Here is a 12,086-nt window from a genome sequence, read left to right on the forward strand (position 1 = left end):
GGCAAACTTTACACCTAGGACATCTCTTTTTTCCATGTAGACACACATGAAGGGTCAAGGGTGTGGCGTAATATAAAATAAACCACATGTAGTCCACGTTTGATCAGCCCACACACTGCCTTTCCAAAGAAAATATGCCATGCAGGTGAACAATAATGAACAAGTAATTTACTCTCCTTAATCCAGAACAACATATGTACAATGTGATCAGTTGCACCAACTCACATAATGTCCTTTTTATGAGAGATTTAAAATAATCTTTCCTTGTCCACGTGGATAAACTCCTTCAGCAGTTCATGAAGCGAGACTATACTCCAAACTCTCTCTCTCTTCAAAACTGTCTCTCTCTGCAGCTGCATAGCTCAAACCTGAACAAAAATGTAACAGTAACCAAAAGTCTCAGGCTCAGCCATCTCCCTGGGCATTGCTTGGCCAATCAGCTTAATTTATCTTATTTTACAGTTGACAAACACACATTAACTGATTCCTTGCATGCTACAACAAAAGGTAAAGGAGGTGAAGCAGGTTGTTTGGAAAAGGATGCTTTTGGTGTCAGGTTTTCAAAACCAACCTAAATATCTTCAAGTGACCTCCATCTGTTATTGAAAACCAGACCCAAAGGGATGAACCCCAGAGTCCATAGATCCTTAGGGATTGATAGCCAGCATTGACCATATTAATATTTCCAGCCACCTTTTATTTAAAATCACCTGAAATGTAGCACAACCACAATACACAATTCAGATCTCATGGGATGGCTGTTGTGGCTGAGCTATTTTCTGACGATGAGGATGATGGGATTCAGATTCTTGCTGGGAATCAGCTTCCTGGCTCTTTGTCTGTGCCTCAAATCTCTGGGCCTGTTTCTGAGGCTCCCACAGACAGTGCAGTGTCCACACAGCCATTTCCACCAGAAAGGAGATAGCGAGCAGATGCCTTCCCATGCTGATACCGAAAGTGTAGATAGTGACTTGACCCGGCAAGCTCGCCTTGATCTCCGGGTCAGGCAGAGTTCTCATCTGGCCAGCAGACGAGAAGCCAGCTCAGTGAAAGGTCGTCGCAATGCTTTTATGATGATGAGAGCCTAATGTTTTCATGTTAGAAAAGTATTTAGGCCTCTTGCAAACTCTGAGAAAGTGTCAGTTCAACATAGCTTACTAGCCTGGAAACTTCATGGAATAACCTTAGCCTGGAAAGCAGTACGTTTGGGATTTCTTGCATTGTGATTCATGGGGCAGTTGTTCCATTGCTTGTACCTGGGACTCTGGTTTGAACTTTGCCAATAGGATTGTGTCTCCTGTTTCTACCTGAAGGTCTTTGGAACTATATTCTGCATTTAACCTTATTCTTTGGAGCTTTGCAATGCTTATTCTTTATTTTGACTTGGATTTTTCCCTCAATAAACTATAAAGCTACAGCTCTTGTGTGGTGGTGTTTGGAAGCAAGGTGAAGCTTACTCTGAGTTGCAACAATGGCCGCACGTTGGTTTAAATAATAAGACACATGGAACATATAATGGGCTGAGAAGAGAATCACAGGGCTTTCCTGATTTGATCTGATTCTATCCAAGGGAACATTTCCTTGCTTCTGTTACTAAATCAGACCCCTTCCTTTGGGTCTCCACTGAATTCACTAACATCCTCAACACCCCTTTGTCTACCTGTCTGGTACCTATTGTATTGACTGGAGCAGAGAGATCAAAACCCATTGCATCCCATTATCTTTTGGTCCACTGCATTCTTTTCCAATTGCGCCCCTCACATAGGCGGATCAAGAAATAGACACAAGCAATCAAAATCATCCATTGACAGTTTACTGAATTTCCCGCCATGACCAGAGCCAATCAGCAAAGTAGAAGAACAGAAATCCTGACCTATTAGGAGACAGATCCTAGCTGGTACCACTTCAGTCTAATCAGAAGCCAGTCAACATGCCTTTGTTTTGAGTAGCTGTCAAAGGGATATAATCTATATGGTCGCAATTTCGTAAACTCTGCTGACATCCTCTTTGGCCAAGGAGAAGAAAAGCCTCCAATTTTGCCTTCAACTCATCGGTGTCTCATTTGATCCTTTGGGAGTTTGACACTCCACAATTTTAGCAGAGCTGAATTTATTCAACAAAATTGGCGACCACGAAGGGACTGCATGAGCCAGTCATGACGAGTTCGTAAGGCGTTCAAAAGATGCCATGTTTGCAAAACAGACCTAAACACCTAGAATTGACATTGGTAGGGTTGAAAATTATCCTGACAGCTTTTAGAATATTGTGGATGCTGAACTTCTTTCCCAACTTTTGTTCAGATTCTAATCTCTCAGGATGTTGAAGAGAAATAACAACAACAACTCTAATAATATTATCAGAGAGGAAAGCAAAATTATTATTATTATTTATTATTTATTATTATTAGTAGAGAGGAAAATAGGATATATTAGTAGTACTACTACTAGTAGTAGATTAATAATATTATCAGAGAGGAAAACAAGATATATTATTATTATTATTATTATTATTAGAGAGGAAAGCAGGATATTGTTATTATTATGATTAATAGTAGTAGCAGTAGAGAGGAAACCAGGATATATTATTATTATTATTATTATTAGTAGTAGTAGTAGTAGTAGTAGTAGTATTAGAGAGGAAAGCAGGACATTGTTGTTGTTGTTGTTGTTGTTATTATTATTATTATTAGTAGTAGTAGTAGTAGTAGTAGTATTAGAGAGGAAAGCAGGACATTGTTGTTGTTGTTGTTGTTATTATTATTATTATTATTATTATTATTGGTAGCAGTAGTAGTAGTAGAGAGGAGCTCCTGGTGGCACAATGGGTTAAACCCTTGTGCTGTCAGGACTGCTGACTGAAAGATCGGCAGTTTGAATCCAGGGAGCAGGGTGAGCTCCTGTCTGTCAGCTCCAGTATCTCATGCAGGGACATGGGAAAAGCCTCCCACAAGATGGTAAAACATCTGGGCAGTACTGGCTTGTTCAGTAGACTCTCCTCTACAGTTCCATTTTGACGGGAAGCCTTAGCATTGAATAGTTGTGTTAAAGTGCGAAGTATGGAACCCTGAGCAGACGGTCGGTCAATGCGACTTAAGCAACGTGCAGTCATTGAATTCTTGACAGCAGGTGTCACCTCAACATCTTTAAACTTACTTGCCCAACAACACACAGTACTCACATCAACACAATCACCATAAACAGCTTGCATTCTCTGAGGAATCTCCTTTGGGGTGACATCTTCTGTTGTCAAGAATTCAATGACTGCACGTTGCTTAAGTCACATTGACCGATCGTCTGTGCAGGGTTCCATACTTCGCATTTTAACAACACAACCATTCAATGCTAAGGCTTCCCACCAAAATGGAACTGTAGAGGAGAGTCTACTGAACAAGCCAGTACCTGCTGCATACCAGTACTGTCATCTGTTGAGAAGTTATGAAGGTGGAGGCATTACTTTTCATGCAACCCTCGTAATTACTATGGAAGGATGTACCTGCTGTCTCCTTCACATCGGGAATGGAGAGCTCACCTTCTTGGAGGTACCTTTGATGCATCCAGGTGAGCTTTACCTGCATCCCATTCTCTCCTGGATGCTAAACAGAGAGGTAATTCTCCCTGCAGGGGAGCAGGGACAATTGAAGGAAATTTGCAACCAGACAATGCTGAATCTGAACCTTTGTGTGCCATTGTGTCCCCATCCCGTTCCTTATCAAACACTCTCTTATTTCTCATCAGAGCAATTCATAGCAGTCTGTATGATCTGCCGCTGGTGCCGATAGTCAAAGAGAGCCTTCCGGAGCCTCCTTTGTGGCCCCATCAGAAGAGAGATTGTATAATATGAGCGACATTTTATATATGCAATAAAAAGATCTTGAAAAGCTATTTCAGGTCAGAGCAGCAGAGGCCAAAAGATGCACAAAGAAGCCACCTTTTGAAAAGTAAGCAAAGGTCTAAGTGGGGATATTTCAAGGGGAAGTCGGGTTGGGTTCTAACACAGCTTTCTTTCATTTAGATCCCCAAATGTGGTGTGGTACAACTCCCATAATCCTGTTATCTGTCACCCCAAAGGAGACTCATCAGGGATTGCAAGCTGTTTATGGTGATTGTGTTGATGTGAGTACTGTGCGTCGTTGGGCAAGTGTTTAAAGATGCTGAGGTGACACTTGTGCTGTCAAGAATTCAATGACGGCACGTTGCTTAAGTCGCATTGACTGACCGTCTGCGCAAGGTTCCATACTTTGCACTTGTTCAACTGTTCAATGCTAAGGCTTCCTGCTAAAATGGAACTGTAGAGGAGAGTCTACTGAATAAGCCAGTACCTGCTGCATACCAGTACTGCCGTCTGTTGAGGATTTACGAAGGTGGAGGCATTACTTTTCATTCAACCCTCGTATTTTAAACGGTAAAGGTTGTCCTCTAACATTAAGTCCAGTCGTGTCTGACTCTGGGGGGTGGTGCTCATCTCCATTTCTAAGCCGAAGAGCTGGGGTTGTCTGTAGACACCTCCAAGGTCATGTGGCCAGCATGACTGCATGGAGCATCGTTACCTTCCCACCAGGTAACCTATTGATCTATTCACATTTGCATGTTTTCGAACTGCTAGGTTGGGAGAAGTCTGTAGACACCTCCAAGGTCATGTGGCCAGCATGACTGCATGGAGTGCCGTTGCCTTCCCACCAGGTAACCTATTGATCTATTATTTATTTATTTATTTATTTACATCACTTATATCCCGCCCATATCAGCCCGCAGGCGACTCAGGGCGGTCTACATATCGGCACAATTCGATGCCATCAATACAATACAAAAGTAAAAACAATTAAGTGCATTTAGACAAAAAAGACAGTGCAATAACAATTTAAAAAGAGCTATATCCTCTCAATCCAATCCTCATCCGTTTCATCGTCTTGGCCATTCCTGGGTCATTCTCCATCTCAAGCTTGACTATTCCGGGGTTCTGAATGCCTGCTCGAAGAGCCAGGTTTTCACTGTCTTACGAAAGGTCAGGAGGGAGGGGGCTGATCTAATATCCCTAGGCAGGGAATTCCACAGCCGAGGGGCCACCACAGAGAAGGCCCTGTCTCTCGTCCCTGCCAAGCGTGTTTGCGAAGCAGATGGGATCGAGAGCAGGGCCTCCTCAGATGATCGTAACTTCCTGGAGGGTTCATAGGAAGAGATGCGTTCGGATAGGTAGGCTGATCTATTCACATTTGCATGTTTTCGAACTGCTAGGTTGGCAGAAGCTGGGGCTGACAGCAGAAGCTTACGCTGCTCCCTGGTTTCAAACCTGCGACTTTTCAGTCAATAAGCTTAGCAGCTCAGTGGTTTAACCCACTGTGCCAGGCATCCTCAAAAATCCTGGAAAATCACACTAGGGCTTATTTTTGGGGTATGTATTATTTTCAGAGAAACATTTGCCTGGGTATCTTCTTCAAGGCCCTTTTGCCCTTCTGACAAACCATGTCCCATGTCCCATTTACCCACAGGAATGGCCTTGAGTTCATGAATCGATGGCCACAGACGTTCTTCCCAAAATAGTCTGTTGGAGCCCATGAGTCAAGATTTGGACAGGGATCAAACCATCTCCATGAGCCAGTTCAGCCCGGCAGAAATCCCCCGGAAATATCTGCCCAATCGCTGGAAAGCCAGAGAGGTTTCAAAAGGGATGGGATTGTGTTTGTGCAAAAGAGATGAAACTGCGAGATGAATGTTGAACATACAGTCAGGACTGAAATGCCAGGCATTACAAAGAAAAGACAGTATCCGAGATAAGGAGAGGTAACTTACCTGTAACTGTTTCTTCGAGTGGTCATCTGTGAATTCACACTACGGAGTATCTGCACCGGCGCAGAGTCTCTTTGGAACCTTCTAAAATGACCAGGCAGAAGCTTTTTGGACTCTCAAGGCTATAAAGAAGCCTGTTGCCGCCAAATCCCTCACTTCCACAGCTGCAACTGCAGCTCGCATGATCAAGGTTGGTATGATAGTGTGGGCAAGATGGGCAGGGTTGTGTGAATTCACAGATGACCCCTCAAAGAAACAAAGTTACACATAAGCAACCTGTCCTTCTTCTGATTTCTGGTCTCTGTGAATCATACAATTGGGTGGCTAGCAAGAATTCATGGCCAAGTGGAGCCGTTGACCTCTTGGAGGGTAGTGCCTAAGACTTTTTTTGACTTCAAAATGTTCCTCTGCCGGCTGTTCTGTTGCAATCTGTGCAGATGAAATCGATGGTGGGAGGTGGGGGGGGGGGGGGAGAGAGAGTTTTGGCTCCAAGTGGGAGCCTGGTATCAAGTCTGTACTTATTTACTTACTTAGGCGATCCCTTGTTGTCCGAATAGGATTGTCTTCCAAGATTGGTGTACTCAGAGGCGGCCCTAGGTAATTTTCAATGGTAAGCAAACAGTATTTTGGCACCCCCCCCCCCCAACCAATCACTGATATATATTTTCTGTTCGTCGTGGGAGTTCTGTGTGCCATATTTGGTTCAATTCCATCATTGGTGGAGTTCAGAATGCTCTTTAATTGTAGGTGAACTATACATCCCAGTAACTACAACTCACATATGTCAAGGTCTATTTCCCCCCAAGAGCGCCTCAAGAGCGCCCCTGGGCAAAATCAACTATAGTTCAAATGCTTACTTTGCGTAATGGGTTGAGCCGCCCCTGTATACAAATCCCAACTCAGGGACACTGACCTCCATGCAAAAGAGCCATTCCTGCTTGTTGACCCAATCTGTGCTGATCCCCATAAAAAACCAGAAGAAGCAGCATCTGGAGGCAGCTGTTAGTTGGCCTGGATTACTAGCATGGACTAGTTAGCCTAGATTAGCTCCAGCGGGTTGGTTAAATCCCGATTATTCCATCCACGTTGATCAAATCCAGGGATTAGAGCCAAGGGGTTAGTTAGCTTTTGATTAAAGTTTGTGTAAATGCTCCTCCGGCCCAGAGAGAAAGGGGCCAAAAGGGCGCAGGGAGGAAGAGGATTCTAGATTCTGGGTAGCATAAAAGATTGTATGGATGGAAGGATGGAGAGATAGATATAGAAAGATAGAGATGAGGTAGGCAGGTAGATAGACAGGTAGACACACAGATATAGATTAGATAGATATAGATTAGGGAGGGAGGGAGATCAAAATACAAATTAGGTAGGCAGATATATAAAGATAAAGATTAGATAGGTAGGTATATAGATTAGGTAGGTAGATAAGATTAGGTAGGTAGGCAGATAAAGATATAGATTAGGTGGGTAAAGAAAGATATAGATTAGGTAGGTAGATAAGATTAGGTAGGTAGGTAGGCAGATAAAAGATATAGATTAGGTAGGTAAAGAAAGATATAGATTAGGTAGGTAGATAAATATTAGGTAGGTAGATGCAGATATAAATTAGATATGTAGGCAGAGATATAGATTAGTTAGGTAGGTAGATTGGGTAGGTATGCAGATATATAGATGTAAGGTGGGTAGGTAGGTAGGTATAGATAAGATAGGTAGGTAGGTAGATAAAGATATGTATTAGGTAGGTAGATAAATATTATGTAGATAGGTAGATAAAATTTATAAATTAGGTAGTTAGATATATAGATTCGTTAGGTAGGCAAATAAATACATAGATTAGTAGGTAGATAAAGAAAGATATAGATTTGGTAGGTAGATAAAGATACAGATTAGGTAGGTAGGTAGAGATATAGTTTAGTTAGTTAGGTAGTTTAGTTAGGTAGCTTAGGTAGTATAGTTTAGTTAGGTAGGTAGGTAGATAAAGATATATATTAGAGATATATATAAAGGTAGGTAGGTAAGTAGAGATATAGTTCGGTTAGGTAGGTTGATATTTATTTATTTCCCGCATTTCTATCCCGTCATTTCTCAACCCCCGAAGGGGGACTCAGGACGGCTCACAAAGAGTCGGAAACGACTGAATGAATGAACAACAACAAAGGTGGGTTGGTAGGTAGGTATAGATTAGATAGGTAGGTAAGTAGGTAGGTAAAGATAGATAGATGAAGATATAGATTAGGTAGGTAGGTAAATAGACATACAGAAAGACAGATGATAGATATGTTTAGAGAGATTGTCCAAAAAGTAATCCACATCTTTGGAAACAACTCTGCTTTAGAGAAATCCCATTCATTTGCTTAGTCGTGTTGCAAAAGGTATCCCTGTCTCAAATACGTTTCCTCAAAGCCTGTTGGATTGGGGCTGCTTTGAGGTGGACACACAATGCGATGGCCTGCCAAAGAAGATCGGAGGGTGGTGCATCTCCCTAAGAAATCACTCCCTTTTCTGATGGGACTTCCTTTTTCCAGGAGCGGCTGAAAAGGGATTCCATGGCCAGCAGGAGAGGCACCGGTCTGGGCTCTTCCCTCCTTCCTTGGGCCTGGAAACTGATTCAACAGGACAGGTGAGAAGCCTACGCAGCCGAGCGCCCAAGCGCTGTCCCCTCTCATCAGCCGAGGAGCCTGTCTTCCTCACGTGCGAAAGGCAGAGAACAGCCCCGAAACCAGAAACAGTGGGATATTGTGTGGTTTGGAGGACGGGCGGAACCCTCCTGGAAATGTCTCAGTTGAGAGAAGCTCCCATTTCTGTCTCCGAGATGCACGCGAGGCATAGACGTACCCATGCGGCACCAAAAGAGTACTGTGCTCGGTTCCAGGGATCACAACTTCATGACAAACTGGATGAGATGTTTCTTGAGGAAACCCTTTTTAAAAGGCTTCGGAAACCCAGTGCAATGAAGCCGTTGATATGCGTAGCCCGAAGGTGAGATTTGAAAGGCGATAGGATACAGAACTGGGTCTCTATTCAAAAGCTCAGGCTAAAATAGAAACCAGTTAGTCTTAAATGGAAATGCCAGTTTGGCATAATAGTTTGAGTGTTGCGACTAGGATTCGAATCGTCACTTGGCCACGAAACCCACTCTTCGACTGTGGACAAGTTGCTCAGTCTCAGGCTCAAAGGACGGCAAGGACACACTTTGCAAAGTAAACCCTGTGATAGTCGGAAATAACTTGAAAGCACACAACAATAAAGTCCTCAAAGGGTTTCTTCTTTTTCTCCCTATCTTCCCTTTTAAGCCGCTTCTTAGATATATAAAGGGCTGTCAGGAGAAAGATGGACCCATATCCCAAGAGAGGAGATTTTGAGTGAACTTGCCAATCAGTAGTGGTTGTAGTTCAGCCTTTGATTGCGCCTGCACCTGATCTCTCTGGGGATTCTGGGCCTCTTAGTTGTTCTGATGACACTGGGGATTCTGGGTCTGCAAGTCAGCAGAGGAGCCAGCAAGAGATTTTAAGCCCTGAAAGTGAGCAGTCTGTGTCGGAAGGCCACATTCCTGAAAGGCAGTTCGATCAAAGTCAGCAGCAGATCTGAGCTCAGAAGAGGAAAACAAAAGTCCAGATGGACAGTCTAATGAGCAGTTAGATAGGAGGTTTACGTCCTGTTAGCATAGGACTTCTCAAGAGAGAGTACGAAGGTCAAGATGCTTATTAGACAAGTAATCTTTATCAGTTTCCGAGGGGAAATGGTATGATTTTCTTTTTATATTAGCTAGCCCAACAGATGGGCTCATTTGTACAGGCAACGTTGGGTTTAGTAAAGATCTATGGTCAATGTTTTCTTTTGTTCATGTTTCATGATTCTGCATCTGAAGGCCACATTCTTGAAAGGGAGTTCCCTACATAAACAAAGCCAGGAGCAGATCTGAGCTCAGAAGATGAAAAAAAAAGTCCAGATGGACAATCTAATGAGCAGTTAGATAGGAGACTTATGTTCTGTCAGCATAGGACTTCTCAAGAGAGAGAACAAAGCACTGGGATTGTGGCGCAGCTGGCTGAGTGTCAGCTGCATTAAGATCACTCTGACCAAAAAGTCATGAGTTTGAAGCCAGCCTGGGTTGGAGTGGGTTTCCAACCAATTGTGTAGCCTGTTGTCGACCTTTGCAACCTGAAAGACAGTTGAATCTGTCAAGTAGGAAAATTAGGTACCACCTTAAAGTGTGGGGAGGCTAAATTAACTAATTTATGAGGCCATAAAAAAGACTCCAGCAAGCACTCCAGCAAAAAGCATGCGGGAAATGCGGAAGTACTTCATCAGCGTCGCAGATGGACGATGAAAGCGACAGTTCCCCTGGCGGCCAGAGAAAGTTATATAGCCTCTGTGTATGTCTGTATATGTTGTGTGTCAAAATTGGCATTGAATGTTTGCCATATATGTGTACACTGTAATCCGCCCTGAGTCCCCTGCGGGGTGAGAAGGGCCGAATATAAAAGCTGTAAATAAACAAAGGTCAAGATGCTTATTAAACAAGAAAATTGTATCAGTTTCCCAGGGGAAACGGCATGATTTCCTCTTTATATTAGCTAGCCCAGCAGATGGGCTCATTAGTCCAGGCAACGTTAGGTTTAGTAAGGATCTATGGTCAAGTCAAGGGATTTCTAGTTCCATGTTTCCTTTTATGTTTCATGATTTCTAGTTTTGGAAGCCTGTTCCTAAATCTCATGTTTCGGATTTATTCTGCTTTCGTATTTCTGGTTTTTGATGCTCCTCCTGGACTTTGATATCAGGATTATTCTTGATATTTGGACTTTGGTTTTGCTTTGTTTTTTACTATTTTGCTGAATTGCTTTTCATATATATTCTTCAATAAACTGCTTTGTTATTTTACCTTGGACTGGTGTGTGTTAAGTTCAGAGGTGATTCCCAGCCTTGGTGTACAACAGTAGTCTTGGTTGGAGGTCTATAAGCAACCTCCAAGGGATGATTTAGCCTCAAATGGGAAGAAAGGGACTCTTGACTCTCAGGTCCTATCCCTTTCTACCTCTCCATGGTTTAAGGGGCAATTTGCCCACCACCAGTAACTGGTCTGAAATTGTCAGTGACATAGAACAATAGAGTTGGAAGAGATCTCATGAGCCATCCAGTCCAACCCCCTGCCAAGAAGCAGAAAAATTGCATTCAAAGCACCCCTGACAGATGGCCATCCAGCTTCTGTTTAAAAATTTCCAAAGAAAGAGCCTCCACCACACTCCGGGGCAGAGAGTTCCACTGCTGAACGGCTCTTGCAGTCAGGAAGTTCTTCCTAATGTTCAGATGGAATCTCCTTTCTTGTAGTTTGAAGCCATTGTTCCACTTGCTCCCTCCTCCCTATGACTTCTTCTCACATATTTATACATGGCTATCATGTGTCCTCTCAGCCTTCTCTTCTTCAGACTAAACATGCCCAGCTCTTTAAGCTGCTCTTCATAGGGCTTGTTCTCCAGACTCTCATAGCTGGCTACTTTTTCATGGGGAGACTTCAGGGAGAAGCTCCCTCCTTTGAATCCAAGTCGGGAGTCTCTGGGAGGCAGCATCAAGCAAACGAACCAATAAGTGAAAAATGAAAAGCTCTTTCACGCTTCGCATGGGTAACACACCCACTTGGTTGTTCATTCCCACGTCTCCTCTCGACACCCTCCAGCCCATTTGTGAGCCTGGAAGTGGGTCAGAGGAATCCAAACGGAAAGTGAATTAAGACCACCCCGCTGCCATTCTTCACTTCACTAGCTACTCATCCAGAGGAGCCATGTGAGATCCATGTGCCGTGCCGCTTCCTCTGAGCTTTGAGGTCGGCAGAACATGGTTGAAAGGATGGCAGCATACATACTGTTTGAAAGGAAAGAAGTGGCAAAACTTCTATACAGAGCAAATAGGGGCAAGGGGAACCCAGTAGGACAGGCCTGAAGCCTTGTTTTCACCTATTTCCTAGATCTATATTGCTCCCTGTCTTCTTACCAAAATAGTGCTTCATGACCCTGTTAGAGAAGGGAAAACCATGAGCCCTCTCCTATACAGACCTCAGAGTCAATATTAGGACTCTTCTACTAAAGTTAGGCAACTTTCCTTTTGTTTATGTACTCTTTTACCCGAGATGTATGAGCTGCGACACAAGAGCTTTTGTCTTTTCATAGAATCAGAGCTGGAAGAGACCTCATGGGCCATCCAGTCCAGCCCCCTACCAAAAAGCAGGAAAATCTTATGGCAGCGTAGAAATGGCACCACTTAACCAATTTTGTATTCTGCACAATCAACAAGGGGAAGCCCCATGCATCC

This window comes from Anolis sagrei, chromosome 10 (assembly GCF_037176765.1).
Source record: "Anolis sagrei isolate rAnoSag1 chromosome 10, rAnoSag1.mat, whole genome shotgun sequence".
NCBI lineage: Eukaryota > Metazoa > Chordata > Lepidosauria > Squamata > Dactyloidae > Anolis > Anolis sagrei.